Here is a 16,767-nt window from a genome sequence, read left to right on the forward strand (position 1 = left end):
GATTCCTAGCAATTCTAGGATTGTGAGATAAAAGAATTCAGGTCTGTTAGTCTTCTTGGAAATTCCTGCTTGTAATAGATGTAGTAGCAAGTCCTAGGGCCTCCAGATTCCGTCTACCTGTTAACCTTGCAAAGCATGAAAGAAAACATAGACTATAAACATAAAATTAAAAGTGCATAGATAACCCTAAAAAGCAGAGTCAGACCTAGACTGTGGGTCTTTCCCTCCCCCAGTCGCCACCATATCCTTTTCCCTGGCCCTTTGGCTTACCTGGGAAGAGATTTACACCAAGGGTTTCGACTACCCGTCTGAATGTCAGAATCGCCTGGACACTTCAGATTCAGATTCCTGGGCCTCCTGTGGTCCTCAGCCCCCAGCCACCTCAAATTCTGAGTCAGTGACATTGGAATTGCATCAGGAATGTAGATGTTTAACTAGTTTCCCTGATCATGACATTCAGCCAGATATAGGAACCAGGGAACTAGGGCTAGATTCACTAAAAAAAACCAAGACTTTACCTCCTCTAGGGACCCACAGCCGGCCAGTGAGAAGGTTTCGAGAGCCTCATTTAACTCTTGGCCACTGAATCGAAGTGGTTTTCAGTAGAGCAGTCAGAAGCTAGTGGAAGAAGATAGGGAGTTGAACTCTGCTGGGAAAAGCTAATGAGCTTTCTTGGTTGAAAGAATATAAATACGATTTGGATTTGGTGAGACAAAGAGGCTTACAGAGGCTGGAGAAACGACACTCTCAAAGTATAAGCATCAGAAAGAGGTTTTTTTGTCTGAATGGAGAGGACCAGAGAGGGTTGAAGAGCATGAGAGCAGTAACAGCAGAGCCATTAACTTGAACATGACAACCCTGGAAGGCTTTTCTTTTTTTTTTTTCCCAACAAATGGGTATTGAGCACCCATTTGCCAAGTTCTGTTCAAGGTGCCGGGGGTTCAAGGATCTCCACGGGCGGTCCCTGCCCTGAAGGAGCACGACAAAGTGATAACCTCTGACATCAGCCACAAGGAATTAACACTCATCCACTGCAATCTCATTTTGCAGGAGAACATGGTAATGCAGCAGATAAGAATTTCTTACTTAGGCTCTGGGATTCTGAGCAAAAGTTACCTAAATGAAAAGTTCACTTCATTTCCCAGTAACATTTTCTTTGGTCAAAGAGGTGAAGTGAAATATTTTCTAATACTACCCCAATTCCCACATGTCTATAATAGCCTCCTGGTCTCCCTGACTCTGGCCTTTCCTATAGCTTTACATACTAACCCATGATTAATCACCCTGGTTCAAAAATGGTCCCTGGCTCCCTGTGCAGAACAAAATAAAACGAATAAAAGAACTGAATCACTTAAACTTACCATCTAGATCCCCAAAGATATAACCTCAATATTCCTTGCTAATATAGCCCCGGTATTCATTCATGCATTCATTCATTCATTTATTCAAGGACTATTCATGGTACTCTTGCTACTTATTGAGGCTTGAGAATGCAAAAGAGAAAGTAAGACAGCTTTTGCCTTCAAAAAGGTAAAAAATGGAAAAATATCTAAGTAACATCATCATCATAATAAAATAATCATTGGATGATCACACACCAAATGTAGTGGGTCCTTAAAAAGATGAGTCAAGTTTCGGGGGAGGGGATGGAGGAGAATCTGGAAAGGCTTCAAGGAAGGCATTTTTTTAAGAGCTGAAACCAAAGAATGAAAGTAGAATTTTCCAGGAGGATAAGAAAGGAAAAAGCAAAACAGCAAGTGTGAAGACCAGGGCAGTGTCAGGGAATGTGGTAGTTCCTCCCAACTTTTAGTTGGGGGTTCAGTACTGCAGGCCATACTGCAAGATGGGGAAACGTAAGGGGGTGTGACCAGGCAGTAGGTTGGAGACACATCATCATGGCTCTAAAGTTTAGATACTTCTTCTGTTGGTGATGGGGAGACATTGGAGAATTTCGTGCAGGGGAACAACATGATCAGATTTAGAAAGATCATCCATCTCCCAGTAATGTGGACAAGATATAGGGGACCAAGTGCAAAGAAGGATGAGACAGAGGGAAAGTTAGAGGGAGAACGAAGGGGCAGTAGTTCAAGCTGGAGCTGATGAGGGTTTTCCACATAATTCTAGTCAAACCAAACACCCTCTTGTTCCTCATTTAAAAACCACAATTTCCTGTTGTATGGTTTTGTTCTTATATCCAGGAATGCTGCCATCCCCCAACCCTGCCAATTCCACACGTGCCAATTCGGCCCAAATTATTTCTCTCCTACGGGTTTTCCCTAAAATCCCAAAGGGAAATCTCTCTTCCTGTTCGAATGCCTATAACAATCAATATCTCTCTTGAGGCACATAGCACTTTTTCCCTGCAGTATATTTCTTGATACATGTGCAGTGACTCTTCTGTGACCACAAGCTCACAGAAAAAAGAGCAGAACTTAGGCATCAGACAGGTCTGGTGTAAAGCTCACGCCCATGACTACATAGCTGATTTATAGGGCTTTAGTTACCCCAAGGAGTTTCAGTTTCCTCATCTATAAAATGGAACAAGTAAGACCTATTTTGCAAGATATTTTTGAAGAGTAAATGAAATAATCAATATAAGGCACCAGCATAGAAGTTGACCCTCAGAAGGCCCTCAATAACTGGTAGTTACTAATACTACGAATAGATTAATCATTTACTTGATGCTGTATCCATGACTGATTTATCTTCAACTCTGCGGCAACACTGTGCACGGCGCTTAGTATGAAGCCAGAATTCAGCCTGTATTTGATGAATAAATAACAATAGCTAACATTTTAAGCCCTGACTAAGTGCTAGGCACTGTTCTAAGGGCTTTATGTGAATTATCTCTTTGCTTCCTCACAATAACCTTATAAGGCAAATACTGTTATTATCTCTATTTTACACCTGGAAAGGTGTTGCTTCACTTCTTTCAGAGCTCAGCAGCTAACAAAAGGAGAGAATGACTCACGATTCACAAAGAGGTCTTTTTTCTGGGAAAGCTCATCCATTGGTGAGGTAGATATGGCCAATGTCATGCAATTTGAACTGCTAGAGAGAATTCATGTTCCACAAATAATATGACATCATTACTTGAAATTCACTTGAAGAATCTTCCACTGAGTTACCAGTGTTGAATGGATTAGAAATATAGTCCTTCTGAATTCTGAATAGTTTCGCCTTTCAGCTAGGTGGCTGTTATGGGATAAATTGTATCCCTCCAAAATTCATATATTGAATTCCTAACTCTCAGTACCTCAGAATGGGACTATACCTGGAGATAGGGTCTTTAAAGATGTAATCAAGGTTAACTGAAGTCATTAGGGTGACCCCAAATTCAACATGACTGGTGTCCTTATAAGATTAGGAAAAACACATACACAGAGGGGAGACTTTGTGACTAGAGCAGGCACTGACTGAGAGAAAAACTTGCAATGCATATATCTGAGAAAGGACTTGCATTAGACTATATTAAGACCTCAGCAGGGACTTCCCTGGTGGCACAGTGGATAAGACTCCACGTTCCCAATGCAGGGGGCCTGTTCGATCCCTGGTCAGGGAACTAGATCCCACATGCATGCCGCAACTAAGAGTTCACATGCCACAACAAAGGAGCCCGCCTGCTGCAACTAAGCCCTGATGCAACCTAGTTAAATAATTAATTAATTAATTAATTATTTTTAAAAAGACCTCAACACAATAAGAAGGAAAAAAATTATTTTTTTCTTCCAGTTTTATTGAGATACAACTGACATACACCACTGGAACCAACCAAATATCTTTCAACAGGTGAGTGGATAAACAAACCATGCTCTATCCACACAATGGGATACTACTTGGCAATAAAAGGAATGAAATGTTCATACACACAACAGGAATGAATCTCAAAATAATTATATAATATATATATCCAAAATAATTCAAAGAAGCTAGACAAAAATGAGTACATACAGTATGGTTTCATTTACATAAAACTCTTAAACATGCAAAGTAGGGACTTCCCTGGTGGCACAGTGGTTAAGAATCCACCTGCCAATGCAGGCAACACGGGTTCAAGCCCTGGTCCAGGAAGATGCTACATGCTGCAAAGCAACTAAGCCCGTGCGCCACAACTACTGAGCCTGCGCTCTAGAGCCTGCAAGCCACAACTACTGAAGCCCACGTGCCTAGAGCCCATGCTCCACAACAAGAGAAGCCACCCCAATGAGAAGCCCGCGCACCGCAACGAAGAGTAGCCCCCGCTCGCCGCAACTAGAGAAAGCCTGTGCGCAGCAATGAAGACCCAACGCAGCCAAAAATATAAATAAATAAATAAATTATGTTTTAAAAAACGCGAAGTAGGTAATACTGACAGAATGCAGATCTGTGTTTGCCTGGGAGAGGGGAGGGGGCAGGAGTGGCAGAGGAAAGAATGTTAATGGGGCATGAAAAGACTTTAGGGTGATGAATATATTCACTATCTTGATGGTGGAGATGGTTTCACAGGTGTGTATACATATTTATATATATATATATATATAGTAGGTATATATATGTCAACACATCAAATTGTATGCTTTAAATATGTGCAGTTCACTGTACATTAATTACACCTCAATAAAGCTGCTTAAAAAGAATCAATCATAATAAAAGCAAGAGCTACGTGGGCCACTTTATTGGTTGGCTCATTCAGAGAGCAGTTTGGGATCATTCTTTTTGTTGTTGTTGTTGGTTGTTTAGTTTTTATTTCATAACCATAAACTTAACTTTACAATGCAGCTAAACTTGGAGGGGAGTAAGGAAAATATGGAACCCAAAGAAGTGCAATGAGAGCACAAAGATTATAGGATATTTCAAGCAGACGGGGATGAAGGGGTGCTCTCCTGAGCTACAGAAGGAATGTTCTGGTGGTTAAGATAAAACACAAGTCAAATTTATTATTAGATTTGTCCACAGTCAGCAATGGTGATCTTCTTGCTGGTCTTGCCATTCCTGGACCCAAAGCGTTCCATGGCTTCCACAATATTCATGCCCTCTTTCACCTTGCCAAAGACCACATGCTTGCCATCCAACCACTCAGTCTTGGCAGTGCAGATGAAAAACTGGGAACCGTTTGTGTTGGGGCCAGCATTTGCCATGGACAAGATGCCAGGACCCGCATGCTTCAGGAGGAAATTCTCATCACCAAATTTCTCCCCATAGATGGACTTGCCACCAGTGCCATTATGGTGTGTGACGTCACCACCCTGGCACATAAATCCCGGAATTATTCCGTGAAAGCAGGAACCTTTATAACCAAAGCCTTTCTCCCCAGTGCTCAGAGCACGAAAGTTTTCTGCTGTCTTTGGAACTTTGTCTGCAAACAGCTCGAAGGAGACACGGCCCAAGGGCTCACCGTCGAAGGCGATGTCAAAGAACACGGTAGGGTTGACCATGGTTGGGCAGCGAGGGAGGTTCCGGGGTGGCGGCGTCTGCAAAGCTGGGATCATTCTTAAAGGAGCTTGCGGTAGAGGAGAGATAGAAAGATAGGTTTCTTGCACACACCTTTTTTCAGGAATGTGGGAACAAGACTGTTGGTAAGGAAAGCCCAAGGAATGACACTCCCGTGACCATCCACCAAGACATCCTGAGGACCCTGCTGGGCCTGCCCGTGTGTGGAAAGTGAAGGAGAGTTGAAGGCTGTTGGCTCAACTCCCAAATAGCAAATTAAAATTATTATTTAACCTTTCCACCCCTGACTGTTTACGAAGAGAAGTATTTACTTAATGTTCTTGGGAAGGTCTAAAGTAATGTAATCAAAGTACAGTCCATGTAACTGCCACTGGCCTGTGATAATATCAATAAAAAATACTGAGAATAAACACTCTGAAATTTATACAACCATTTCACAGAGTAATTTGATATCTATCACATCTAATATTAAAAGGTTTGTGGGAATTCCCTGGCGGTGCTGTGGTTAGGACGCCTGTGCTTTCACTGCCGGGGTCGTGGGTTCGACCTCTGGTTGGGGAACTAAGATCCTGCGACCAAATAAATAAATAAATAAATAAAATAAAAAGCTTAGGCTGGTACTTGGTATATATTTATTCTATTTTTCTATTTTAAATATTTTCTTGAAAATTGTTTCTGAAATTAATGTCTCATTTCTCTTATTTTTATCATATTTTTTAAAATGTCAGTCCATAATAGATTGGAAATTTTACTTTTTATTTACTTATTTATTTTTGGCCACACAGCTCGGCTTGTGGGATCTTAGTTCCCTGACTAGGAACTGAACCCAGGTCCCAGCAGTGAAAGCGCCAAGTCGTAACTGCTGGACTGCCAGGGAATTCCCAAGATTGGAAATTTTTAAAACTGTCCTTCATCACACATAATTTGAAAAGCGTTGGTTTCAAGTCAGTCTCCTCTTTTCTGCTTCTAGAGAGTCTGACTCCCAGAATGTACTCATGGAGAGAAAAAAGTTAAAAACACTTTTGTGGGACTATGTTAATTATGTCATGAAAAATATTTAATGACATGGAAAAATTATCATGACATAGGTAGAAAACAAAGCAGACTACAGACGAAAATGTACAGTGTAACCCTTAACTTTGCAAAATGGATTTATGAATGGCCGGTAGTTACCTCTGACTGGTGTCTAGCATGGATACCAGGTTATAGATGAAGAATAAATGGTAGAACCATAGGAATCTTTATTTTCTTCTTTCAGCTTAACCATATTTCTACAATCAAGTCATATTTTGTAATGTAAATTACCTTTATTCTTTGGAAGCTTATAGGCTTATTTTAAGGAAGACTTAAGACCGTGTTTTGTTTTTTGCTTGTATTGTTCCATTTAGTTTAGATTTTAAGATAATAATTAACTTTTCTATAAAGGAAAGAAATAATCCTTGTTTAAAAATCAAGTTTAAGTTGTTTTAATTCCATGGAATATTTTCATATTTTTTACAAATAAAATACCTGAAAAATTTGCATGTGAACTTCCACTTCTGGATCATAAATAGTGTTCACTGTACACAGGCAAATTCTAAATAATTAAGTAGTATTGAATAATGAAAACAATAGAGAGAGGGTCTAGACTTATGTGTGACAATGCTATCAGCCAAATTTCCATAACAACTAACATTTTACTGTGGGCTGTGTGCACGTGATTTGAACATAACATTTATGTCTACAATAAAACTCTTCAATTGTTTCTTTCTGCAAAAAAAAAAAAAAAAAAAAAGGCCGGGGGAAAGAAAACATCTAATTTTAATGTAACACTAAATCCAAAGGCAGTACAGCTGTTTGGTTTTGGTTGTTTAACTCAGCTGTTTTATTCTGAGAAAAGCACAGCTGCCTTTTGATGTCGTCTGCTATTCAAGACTGTTCTTTAGTGGGGGGTGAAATGTATGAGGAGAGCTCAGAGACCACTGGTCGGTTCAGCTTCCGCTCTTGCTACATTGTCATTTCTTGGTGTCACTCTTCACGTTTCAACATTGGCTAATGCAAGTTCCTTCCCTTGTACACTGCCTTTCCCTCCAGAATTCTGCAGTACTGTTGGTGGAAGGGTAAATATTCTTTTTTTTTTGGAAGGACAATTTTTGAGAACCTATTCAGATCTTAAATGACATATCTGGATGATATTAAGAAATTATTCATTTTTGAGGTACAAAAATGGTGTTGTGGTTATGTTTTTTTAAAAGAATCATCTTGAAGTGACGCATACTGAAATAGTTACAAATGAAATGATACAATGTCTGTGATTTGCTTCAAAATAATCAAGGGGAGGGAAGGCAGGGGAAAAAGTAAATTAAGGGTGGCTGTGAGTTCATAAAGGGGTAGTGGGCATTCATTCTACCGTTCTAATTTTATATTTGTTTGCAAATCTCCATAATAAAAAGGTTTTAAACAGGGTAACTTAAAACAACATAAATACTTATATTTATGTTATTTTTCCTCTATTTAAATTAAATGACCCCTGGGCTTTCCTGGTGGCGCAGTGGTTAAGAATCTGCCTACCAATGCAGGGGACACGGTTCAAGCCCTGGTCCGGGAAGATCCCACATGCCACGGAGCAACTAAGCCCGTGCGCCACAACTACTGAGCCTGAGCTCTAGAGCCCGCAAGCCACAACTACTGAAGCCCGCGCACCTAGGTGCTGTGTTCCACAACAAGAGAAGCCACCGCAACTACAGAAGGCCCACGCGCACAGCAACGAAGACCCAACGCAGCCAAAAATAAATAAATTAACTAATTAAAAAATAAATAAATAAAATAAATTAAATGACCCCTCAGTTCCATATCTAGAGATCTATCCTACAGAAACTCATCCACAGGCACACATTTATGTAGAAAGATGTTTTCTTTAACATTGTTTAGAATAACAAATAATTGGAAACCATATTCACGTTCCACAACGGGGGAATGGTTAAAATTCACTGTAATTCATTCCACTGTCTATTTTGATAACCAACACCCCCCCCCCACTTAGAGTTAGTTACTATAGGATAATGTTAATAAAAGTCAGAAGATATTGCTTTATAAGGACCCTGAGTGACATTCCAAGGAGGAAATCTCACACTGGATGGAAGTCTGGCAGTTCGCGAGTGATTTGCCACTCAGCACGATGCCAAGCCCCTACAAGGGGAGTGAATTATCTCCTCGGAGATCTCATGGAGAACTATGCCCGCAATCCTGGTGACTCAGAGCAGGAGAGGGCTGACAAACCCAGGGTGATGTCACCACTTCCTGCCTCAGGAAGTCTCTGGGAGGGGGAGGAGAGGCCTGTGTCAGGTAGACAAGATCAAAGGCCTGGGAACATCCCCACTTTCCTTTCTTCTTGTCTTCCCTTTAGGTATAATCTCAAGGAATGTACTTGTCATTCTGCTTCGACAGTGGCTTGTATTATTTGGCTTGGATAGTTTTCTCAAGTCAGTGGACAAAACACTCCCTAAAAGCCCATCCAAGCTGTGGGGTCTGTTCCTATACATGGCAGCTCTGATCCTCCACGATTCCTCAAGACACAGTCAGAATCTGCGCTTCTGTCTAAGCAGATTAATCCACTTGCATTATCTTATCAGGACTCACCTACTACTCTTGACAGGCCCAGGCATGCTGTACCCTGGAGCGACTCCTGCCCCAAAGGGAGACTGGGAAGCCCTCTAGATGAACTGAAGTTACCTCAAGTCCAGTTTCCCTAATTCCTTGACTCTGATGGGCTGCCCTAGACTTAACGTGAGTCTCGTGACTCTTGAGATGGGTTTGTTATTTCAGAGTCAAGGAGTTGAAGTCAGAACACCCAGCTCTGTCTCTTACCAGTTATGTTTCCATGAGGAAAAATAAACCACTTACTCTTCCTGAGCATTATTTTCCTCATCTATAAGATTGGTGTAATAATAAGCCCATTATAGGATTATAGTAAGGTAGGTAATGCGTGTAAAAAAAGACCCAGGACAGAACCCTGGCACACAGTGTGCGTTGGTTATATCTGATACACTGCCTGGTTTTCATCACACTCTTTGGCTGTGACCACCAGACTTATAAGATTAGGCCTGATCACCTGACACCAGGTTCATCTGGACCACCCCTTTCCAAAAATTGACCCCTCCTTGTTTCAACAATACTCCGTTTTCCTGGTCTCTGTTTTATCGTGTTCTCTTTGACTCTCTGTTGCCTATAATCATGGCATGGTGGCCGCACCTCATAAAGTACTCATAGAGATGTAGTTATGGAAAACAAACAGTTGCTTTTTCAAAAAAGGAAGGCAATATCACTTTCCTCTTGGTTAGTTCTCTGTCCAGGGAGACCTGAGGCAAAGATGCTGGCTGCCCAAGTGGACACCAAGGGGGGAAAGTGGCGGGGCGTGGTGGTGGGATGAATTGGGAGATTGGGATTGACATATATACACTAATATGTATAAAACAGATAACTAATAAGAACCTGCTGTATAAAAAAATAAATAAAATTCTAAAATTCAAAAAAAAAGAAATTAATGTACTGAAGCAGCCTAAATGTCCATTGACAGATGAATGCATAAAGACAATGTGGTATATATATATATCTATAGATATAGATATAGATATAGATATAGATATATACATACACACACACACACATACACACACACACACACACACACAATGGAATATTACTCAGCCATATAAAAGAATGAAATAACGCCTTTTGCAGCAACACGGATGGACCTAGAGATTATCACACTAAGTGAAGTAAGCCAGACAAAGACAATTATCATATGATATCACTTATATGTGGAATCTAAAAAAATGATACAAATGAACTTATGTACAAAACTCACAGACATATAAAACAAACTTATGGTTACCAAAGGGGGAAAGGGGTGAGGGGATAAATTGGTGATTTGGGATTAACAGATACACACCACTGTATATAAAATAGATAAACAACAAGGACCTACTGTATGGCACAGGGAACTATATTCAATATCTTGTAATGACCTAAAATGGAAAACAATCTGAAAAAGAATATATATAGATAGATCTATACATATATCTATCTATACATCTATATTTATCTATATATATCTATATATAACTGAATCACTTTGCTATATACCTGAAACATTGTAAATCAACTATAGTTTGGGAATTCCCTGGTGATCCAGTGGTTAGGACTCAGTGCTTTCACTGCTGGGGCCCAGGTTCAATCCCTGGTCAGGGAACTAAGATCCTGCAAGCTGCGCAGAGTGGCAAAAAAAACAAAATTTAAAAAACTATAATTCAATTAAAAAAAAAAAAAGAAATTAATGTACTCAGCAAGGCAAGTTCATTTAAGTCCCAAATATTTCAGACGTAGCCTTGAATCTTATTATGTAGTAATAGAATTTTTCAAGACAGTTGCAACTGTAACACAGAACAATAGCTTTTTAATAATTTTTGGTGAGAATTCATGACCACTTTTACTCAGATTTAAATCACCCTAATTTTCTTGGTCTAATGTACCTAAGATTTCTTCCATCTTTATGAGGTATTTTTACAGATTCTTTGATTTAGTCAATGTGTATTTATTGAGCATTGACTTTGTCCCAATCCCAGTGTGGAAAATTCAGAAATGGAAAAAATGATTTTTCCCTGTGCCATTTTTTTCAGGATAACAGTATCTTCTTGTACATCTCTGTACTTTGCAAACCATACACCCCAGTATTAGTACCTCAATGCAAATTACTTTCAACCATTTTGTATAATAAAGAACCTCCAAATATTATTATACCTACCTCCTTCTAAACATACACTTCTTCAGTTTTCTTTTGTCTTTTATGCAGACCTTCATGTGAGAAACTGAGCCTCCTCTCATCAAACTACCAAAGGTGGGCTCAATGCCAGGGGAGGGACAGAGTCAACCATTCAGAATTATCCAGCAGTTTCCAAAGGAACAATGGTGTACACATTACACGCTTTCTTGTGTGCTTACTGTCCTCCTTACCTCCCCTTCCTCCTTCTGCCCGTTAATTTTTATCAAATTAAATGCTAAACTGTTTAAAAGTTAAATACTTCTACAAGGTTTTTTTAAGGAAAAATCAATAATCCCACCTTCCCTCTTTCCGCCATTACCCCATCCCTAGACACACCCACATTCAGCTATTTCAGCCCAGTACTCAATGTTCTCCTCCCTACTTCTACATAACACGTTTGCTTTGCCATCTCTTCAGTTGCACAACTTTTTCTTTTACATGAAATCAATAATTGTGTGTGTGTGTGTGTGTAAGTTTTTGTTTGTTTGGTTTTCTATACACAGATCTCTAATTAAACCCCCCAAATCTTCACCAGATGTCTAAATCAGGGGTCAGCAAACTTTTTCTATAAAAGAGATAGACGGTAAATATTTTAGGTTTTCTAGTTCACATACAGTTTACTACATTTTTTTGATCCAACCCTTTAAAAATGTAAATAACCCTTTGTAGAGACTTCCCTGGTGGTCCAGTGCATAAGACTCTGTGCTCCCAGTGAAGGGGGCCCAGGTTTGATCCCTGGTCAGGGAACTAGATCCCACATGCATGCTGCAACTAAGAGTCCGCATGCTGCAACTAAGAAGTCTACATGACGCAACTAAGACCCGGCACAGACAAAATAAATAATAATTTAAAAAAAAAAGAAAGAAAGAAAACCTCTGTAGCTCACAGGCAGGAAAAAAATTACGCCTTAGGTTAGATTTGGACTTTAGGCTGTGGTTTGTCAACCACTGGTCTAAATCTCCTTGAAAGACTTTCAGATGTATCCAATATTCCATCAGTTTCATATCTTGGAGAAGAATCTCCCAGAGATTTTTAATTGGTTCCAGTCCGGCCTGGTTACCTGTTCTCTCACCTTATCCAGAGGATCCCCTTCACTTCTCATCTGCACAGGGTCCCATGCACAGATAATTTTCAGTATTCCATATCTTTCTCTTTCTTTGTTTACTCCCTCATTTTGGTGAAGTGTAGACTTCAGCAGCTTTCTAAAAGGTAAAAGAGTAAAAAATTTGAGACCTTGCATGTCCAAAAAATATCTTATTCTTCCCTTGTACTTGACTGATAGTATGGCTGGTTATAAAATTCTAGATTAAAAATCATTTTTCTTCAGAATTCAAAAGGCATTTCTCCACTATCTTCTAGATTCCAATGTCACCGATGAAAAGTCTGAAGCATTTCAGCTTCCTTTATATATGACTTATTTTCTCTCTGGAAGTTTTAGGAACTTATTTTTGGTCCCAGGCTTTGAAAGTTCATACAGGTGTATATCTATTCACACTGGTGTGTTAGGACATCAAAGCCTTTTACTCTTGAAATTCATGTCTTTTGATTTTAAGGAATTTTCCTGAATTATTTTCTTAATGTCTCTCCCTACCCCCAGTTTTTCTAGTCTCTCTTTCTGGGACTTATTGTTAGATGATAGAACTCTACTTATCTTCTTTTAGACTGGAACTCTATCTTTTTTGCATTTTTCTGTTTACTTTTGATTCTTTCATTTCTGCTCTCATATTTTGAATTTTAATTTTTTGCTCTGCATGTTCAAAGCATCCTGTTTGTTTCATAGTTGTGGTATCTTTTGTATATCTCTGAGGCTATTAATAACAGTTTTGTTTTGTTTTTATATTTGACCTATCTCACATAGTTTTTTCTTCTCCAGGTTGCTCTTCTTTGTTTTATTTCTTTCATGTTAAATTGTTTCCACAGATATCTGGTAATTCTTGGTTGTTTATTAATATTTAATAGTGAGGGACCAACAATTGGAAGCTCTGAGTATATGCGTGAGGCTAACCATCTGTGGGTTTCTCTGTGAGTGATCTGGCTGGGCCATATTATTGGAGAACTTGGGATTTTCAGTACATTTAGATCTTTCCTCTTGGGCTGGTCCATTCTGAAGAATTTCCCAGCCTCCTGCCTGGAGGATAAAGGCTTGGTTCCAGCATTCTGGGAACCAAATAAAGAAGAGAAGAGGAACTGGTTCAACAACCAACATGCACATTTATTGAATTCTCCTATTTTCTGTTTGGCACTCCTCCCCGCAACTGGGCCTGTAGTCTACTAATTTAGAGACCCTCTGTCTTTACCTTCTCCAGAGAATAAGCAGATAAACCTCCATTCTTCTGCTGGGGAGGGCACTAGCTTGTTATGCCCTGTTCATGGTGTTGATGATGGAGTGGGTGGCGGCTTGGGGGAGGTTGCGGGATTGGCGGGGGAGGGGGGGAGGGGGGAGGGGGGTAGACTAGGTAATTAACAACTTCTTAGACAAACTGTTAACAATTGTATTTTGGCTCTACTTTTAGAAGTCCTTGAGTCTACAAATTCCTGAGATCTTTTGGGATTTTCGTGGGGATTAGAATTAGGTTTGTTCCTAGTTTTCTCCACGACTACTTTCAGATTTAGCTTTTTTTCAGTTCTGCTCAGCTTGTTGCTTCTTCTCTCTAGCTTTTCCCGGTTCTCACAAGCTTGTTGGTACTTCTGTTTTCCTTTTCGCCTCATAGCTTTTTTTTTTTTTTTTTTTAGAAATTCACGTTCTTTTTTATTTATTTATTTATTTATTTATGACTGTGTTGGGTCTTCGTTTCTGTGCGAGGGCTTTCTCTAGTTGCGGCAAGTGGGGACCACTCTTCATCGCGGTGCGCGGGCCTCTCACCATTGTGGCCTCTCTTGTTGCGGAGCACAGGCTCCAGACGCGCAGGCTCAGTAATTGTGGCTCACGGGCCCAGTTGCTCCGTGGCATGTGGGATCTTCCCAGACCAGGGCTCGAACCCGTGTCCCCTGCATTGGCAGGCAGATTCTCAACCACTGCGCCACCAGGGAAGCCCCGCCTCATAGCTTTTTGCTTGAAGGAAAAAGGCTCTTCATTTTAGTGGGGCTTTAGGAGGCTGCAAAATTAGAGACATGTAATCTACCATTTTTTCCCTAGACGTCTGTATGAGCTTCTTAGTTTCCCATTCAATTCCTTTCATATATATATATCATCATTCAAATGTCTTTGGTTGCCAAATAGCATTAAGCTTTTACATTCATGTTCAAGAATATTACCATTTCTATATCCCCAAATGCTTTCATGGGGGTGGGAAGCACTGAGAGTGATAGGTGAAATAAAGATTGCTGGTTTACAAAGAAAACGGGAAATTCTGAGTTTTCATGTAGCAAACTCTTCTAATCACACATAGCTCTCATGTGATTTATTATGCTTTTTTTTTTTCTTAATAGTCATTGTTAAATAAGTATTAAATAATTGCCAGGTTTTGTCACCGATAACTCTGGTATGAGTTAAAAAAAAGGGAGTGGTGGTGGTCTCCTATTGATTAGTTTAAGACTGCAGTAAAGAATCTAACCAAAGATGGAATTTGGTTAACTTCAAAGTAGAGACCAGATTTAGTAATGGGGAATAAAGCCCTGTTTTGTTATGTTATGGCCCATGAGTTAATCCAAAGAGCTCTGGTGGGCTTAGTTGCAGATAGGAAAAGGAATCTAGCTAGATTTTAAAGAACATTTTTATGTAGGCAGGCCAAGTCATGCTTATCTAAGGATTCTCTAATTGGATGCCATGAAGTCATGCACTTAACACAAGCTGCAACGTAAGAATGAAGCAACAAAATGAAGCAAAACAGAAAATAAGATAACTTGGGCAAGGAGTGGAAGGGAGAATAAAAACTAACTGAAGATAGTTAAAACTCAGAGCATTACTAACTTGACGTCAAATCACATCATTGTCTTCTGGCTAACTGGAAGCTGGTATCATCAATTTTTGTCTAGACGGGGTAGCTTGTTTACCAAAAGACTGGCCAGACTATGTTTGAATGCAGATATTTATTTAATGGATATGCTAATGATCAGTAAATAAATTGTTTGCAGCTTTGAAAGTGTGTTAGGCGCAATCGTCTAAAATAATTTTCCCTTTGAAAGTTCACTCACAATGTTTGAAAATTCACAAGGTATTATCTGCTTGCTCACCTTATAATCACAGTTTCAGTCACACACCTTATCAAGAATCCAGCACCAATGCTGTATCAACAGGGCAACATGAACAGGAAATTTGGTGAACATCAGACGGATTCAACCCCTGCAGGGCTTAAGCCAATTCACACAGCACCATAAAGTTATTTTTGACATCTGCTTTATCAATCAAAAAGAGCAGGAATACAAAGGCAATCTGAGAAGTGGCGTTTCTTCCAAAGAGCTGACAATCTGAGGAGGAAAAACATATATGACAGAAGTTGGAAAATATTCAAATGCTGAAGTGTCATGATGTCTCCAAATGCAAAAGAAGTTCCACTGAGGATCTGAACTGAGCTGTGGCCGACAAGGATGTGAACAGGTAGCTGGCAAGAGAGGAGAAAGAGCAGCCTACACAAGGGAGAAAAGGAGAATAAAGAAAGGGAGAGAGACTAGAAACAGCTGTGCTCTGTAATCTGGAGTAAAATGGCATTGAAGTGTTAGGGAGCTGTATACAATTAAGTGCCGGGAACCAAAGCAAGAGTGAAGGTTTCTACGCACAAGAAAACTTAATTCTTAAAATTATCAGTGGAATACTGACCCATGTCTGATTTGTCATTAGACATAGAATTGTCTTTGCTTCAGAAACCTGGTAGCCTCACTTTCTATCTCAATGTCTAGAAATAAATTTAAGCCAAAGAAATTATGTTTTTCACCCATGAAAAAATGAGGTTCTGGCTAGGGAATGAATGTGTGGTATTCTTGAGCTAGCTGTTACTTGAATGACAGGGAAGAATGAGGGGTCCAATAATGAGAGAGGCTGAATAAACTTAGGATGCCAAATTATGTAACTGCAATTTCACTTTATTTTCTCATCAGGGATTTTCCCACTTATTGAAAATATATAATAGTGATACTGATTCTTTTCCTTCACTCTAAACTTTAAACTTTCACTCTAACTTCTGCTCTAAACTTTATTTATTTATTTTTACATCTTTATTGGAGTATAATTGCTAGCGGCAGGACAGGAATAAAGATGCTCTAAACTTTAGATTTAGAAGCTTTAGATTTATCAAACTACTACAAAGATAATACACAGTTCCCGTATACCCCACCCCCATTTTCCTCTATTCCATACTTTATTCAGATTGCCTCAGTTTTCCCCTAACGTCCTTTCTCTGTTCCAGAATCCCATTTCGTTTACATTACATTTGGTCATGTCTCCTTAGGCTTCTCTTGGCTGTGACAGCTTCTCACATTTTTCTTGTTTTTCATGACCTGGAGTTTTTACTGGTTGATATTTTGTATAATGTCCCTCAATTGGGATGTCCAATGTCTTTCTCACGATTAGACTGGGCTTATGTGTTTTTAGGAGGAACACC

General features: G+C 39.6%; 1 protein-coding gene and 1 pseudogene across 6 annotated transcripts in view; both read right to left on the reverse strand.

Annotated features, from left to right (window-relative positions):
• KLF5 (KLF transcription factor 5) overlaps positions 1-16,767 on the reverse strand; it is a 67,352-nt gene that overhangs the window by 27,997 nt on the left and 22,588 nt on the right. For 4 of the 5 annotated variants that reach the window (XR_014256051.1, XR_014256052.1, XR_014256053.1 and 1 more), the window contains exons 4-5: positions 15,404-15,637; positions 12,303-12,432 (exon numbers count right to left, since the gene is read on the reverse strand). The gene's annotated coding sequence lies outside the window, so the exon portion shown is untranslated. The remainder of the gene's footprint in view (positions 1-12,302; positions 12,433-15,403; positions 15,638-16,767) is intronic. The other variant, XR_014256050.1, reaches the window with a different exon arrangement.
• On the reverse strand, positions 4,891-5,483 carry LOC309647478 (peptidyl-prolyl cis-trans isomerase A pseudogene; annotated as a pseudogene). Its single transcript has one exon. The product of its transcript is annotated as a peptidyl-prolyl cis-trans isomerase A pseudogene (transcript).

Source organism: Balaenoptera physalus, assembly GCF_965194825.1.
Source record: "Balaenoptera physalus genome assembly, chromosome: 18".
Taxonomy (NCBI): domain Eukaryota; kingdom Metazoa; phylum Chordata; class Mammalia; order Artiodactyla; family Balaenopteridae; genus Balaenoptera; species Balaenoptera physalus.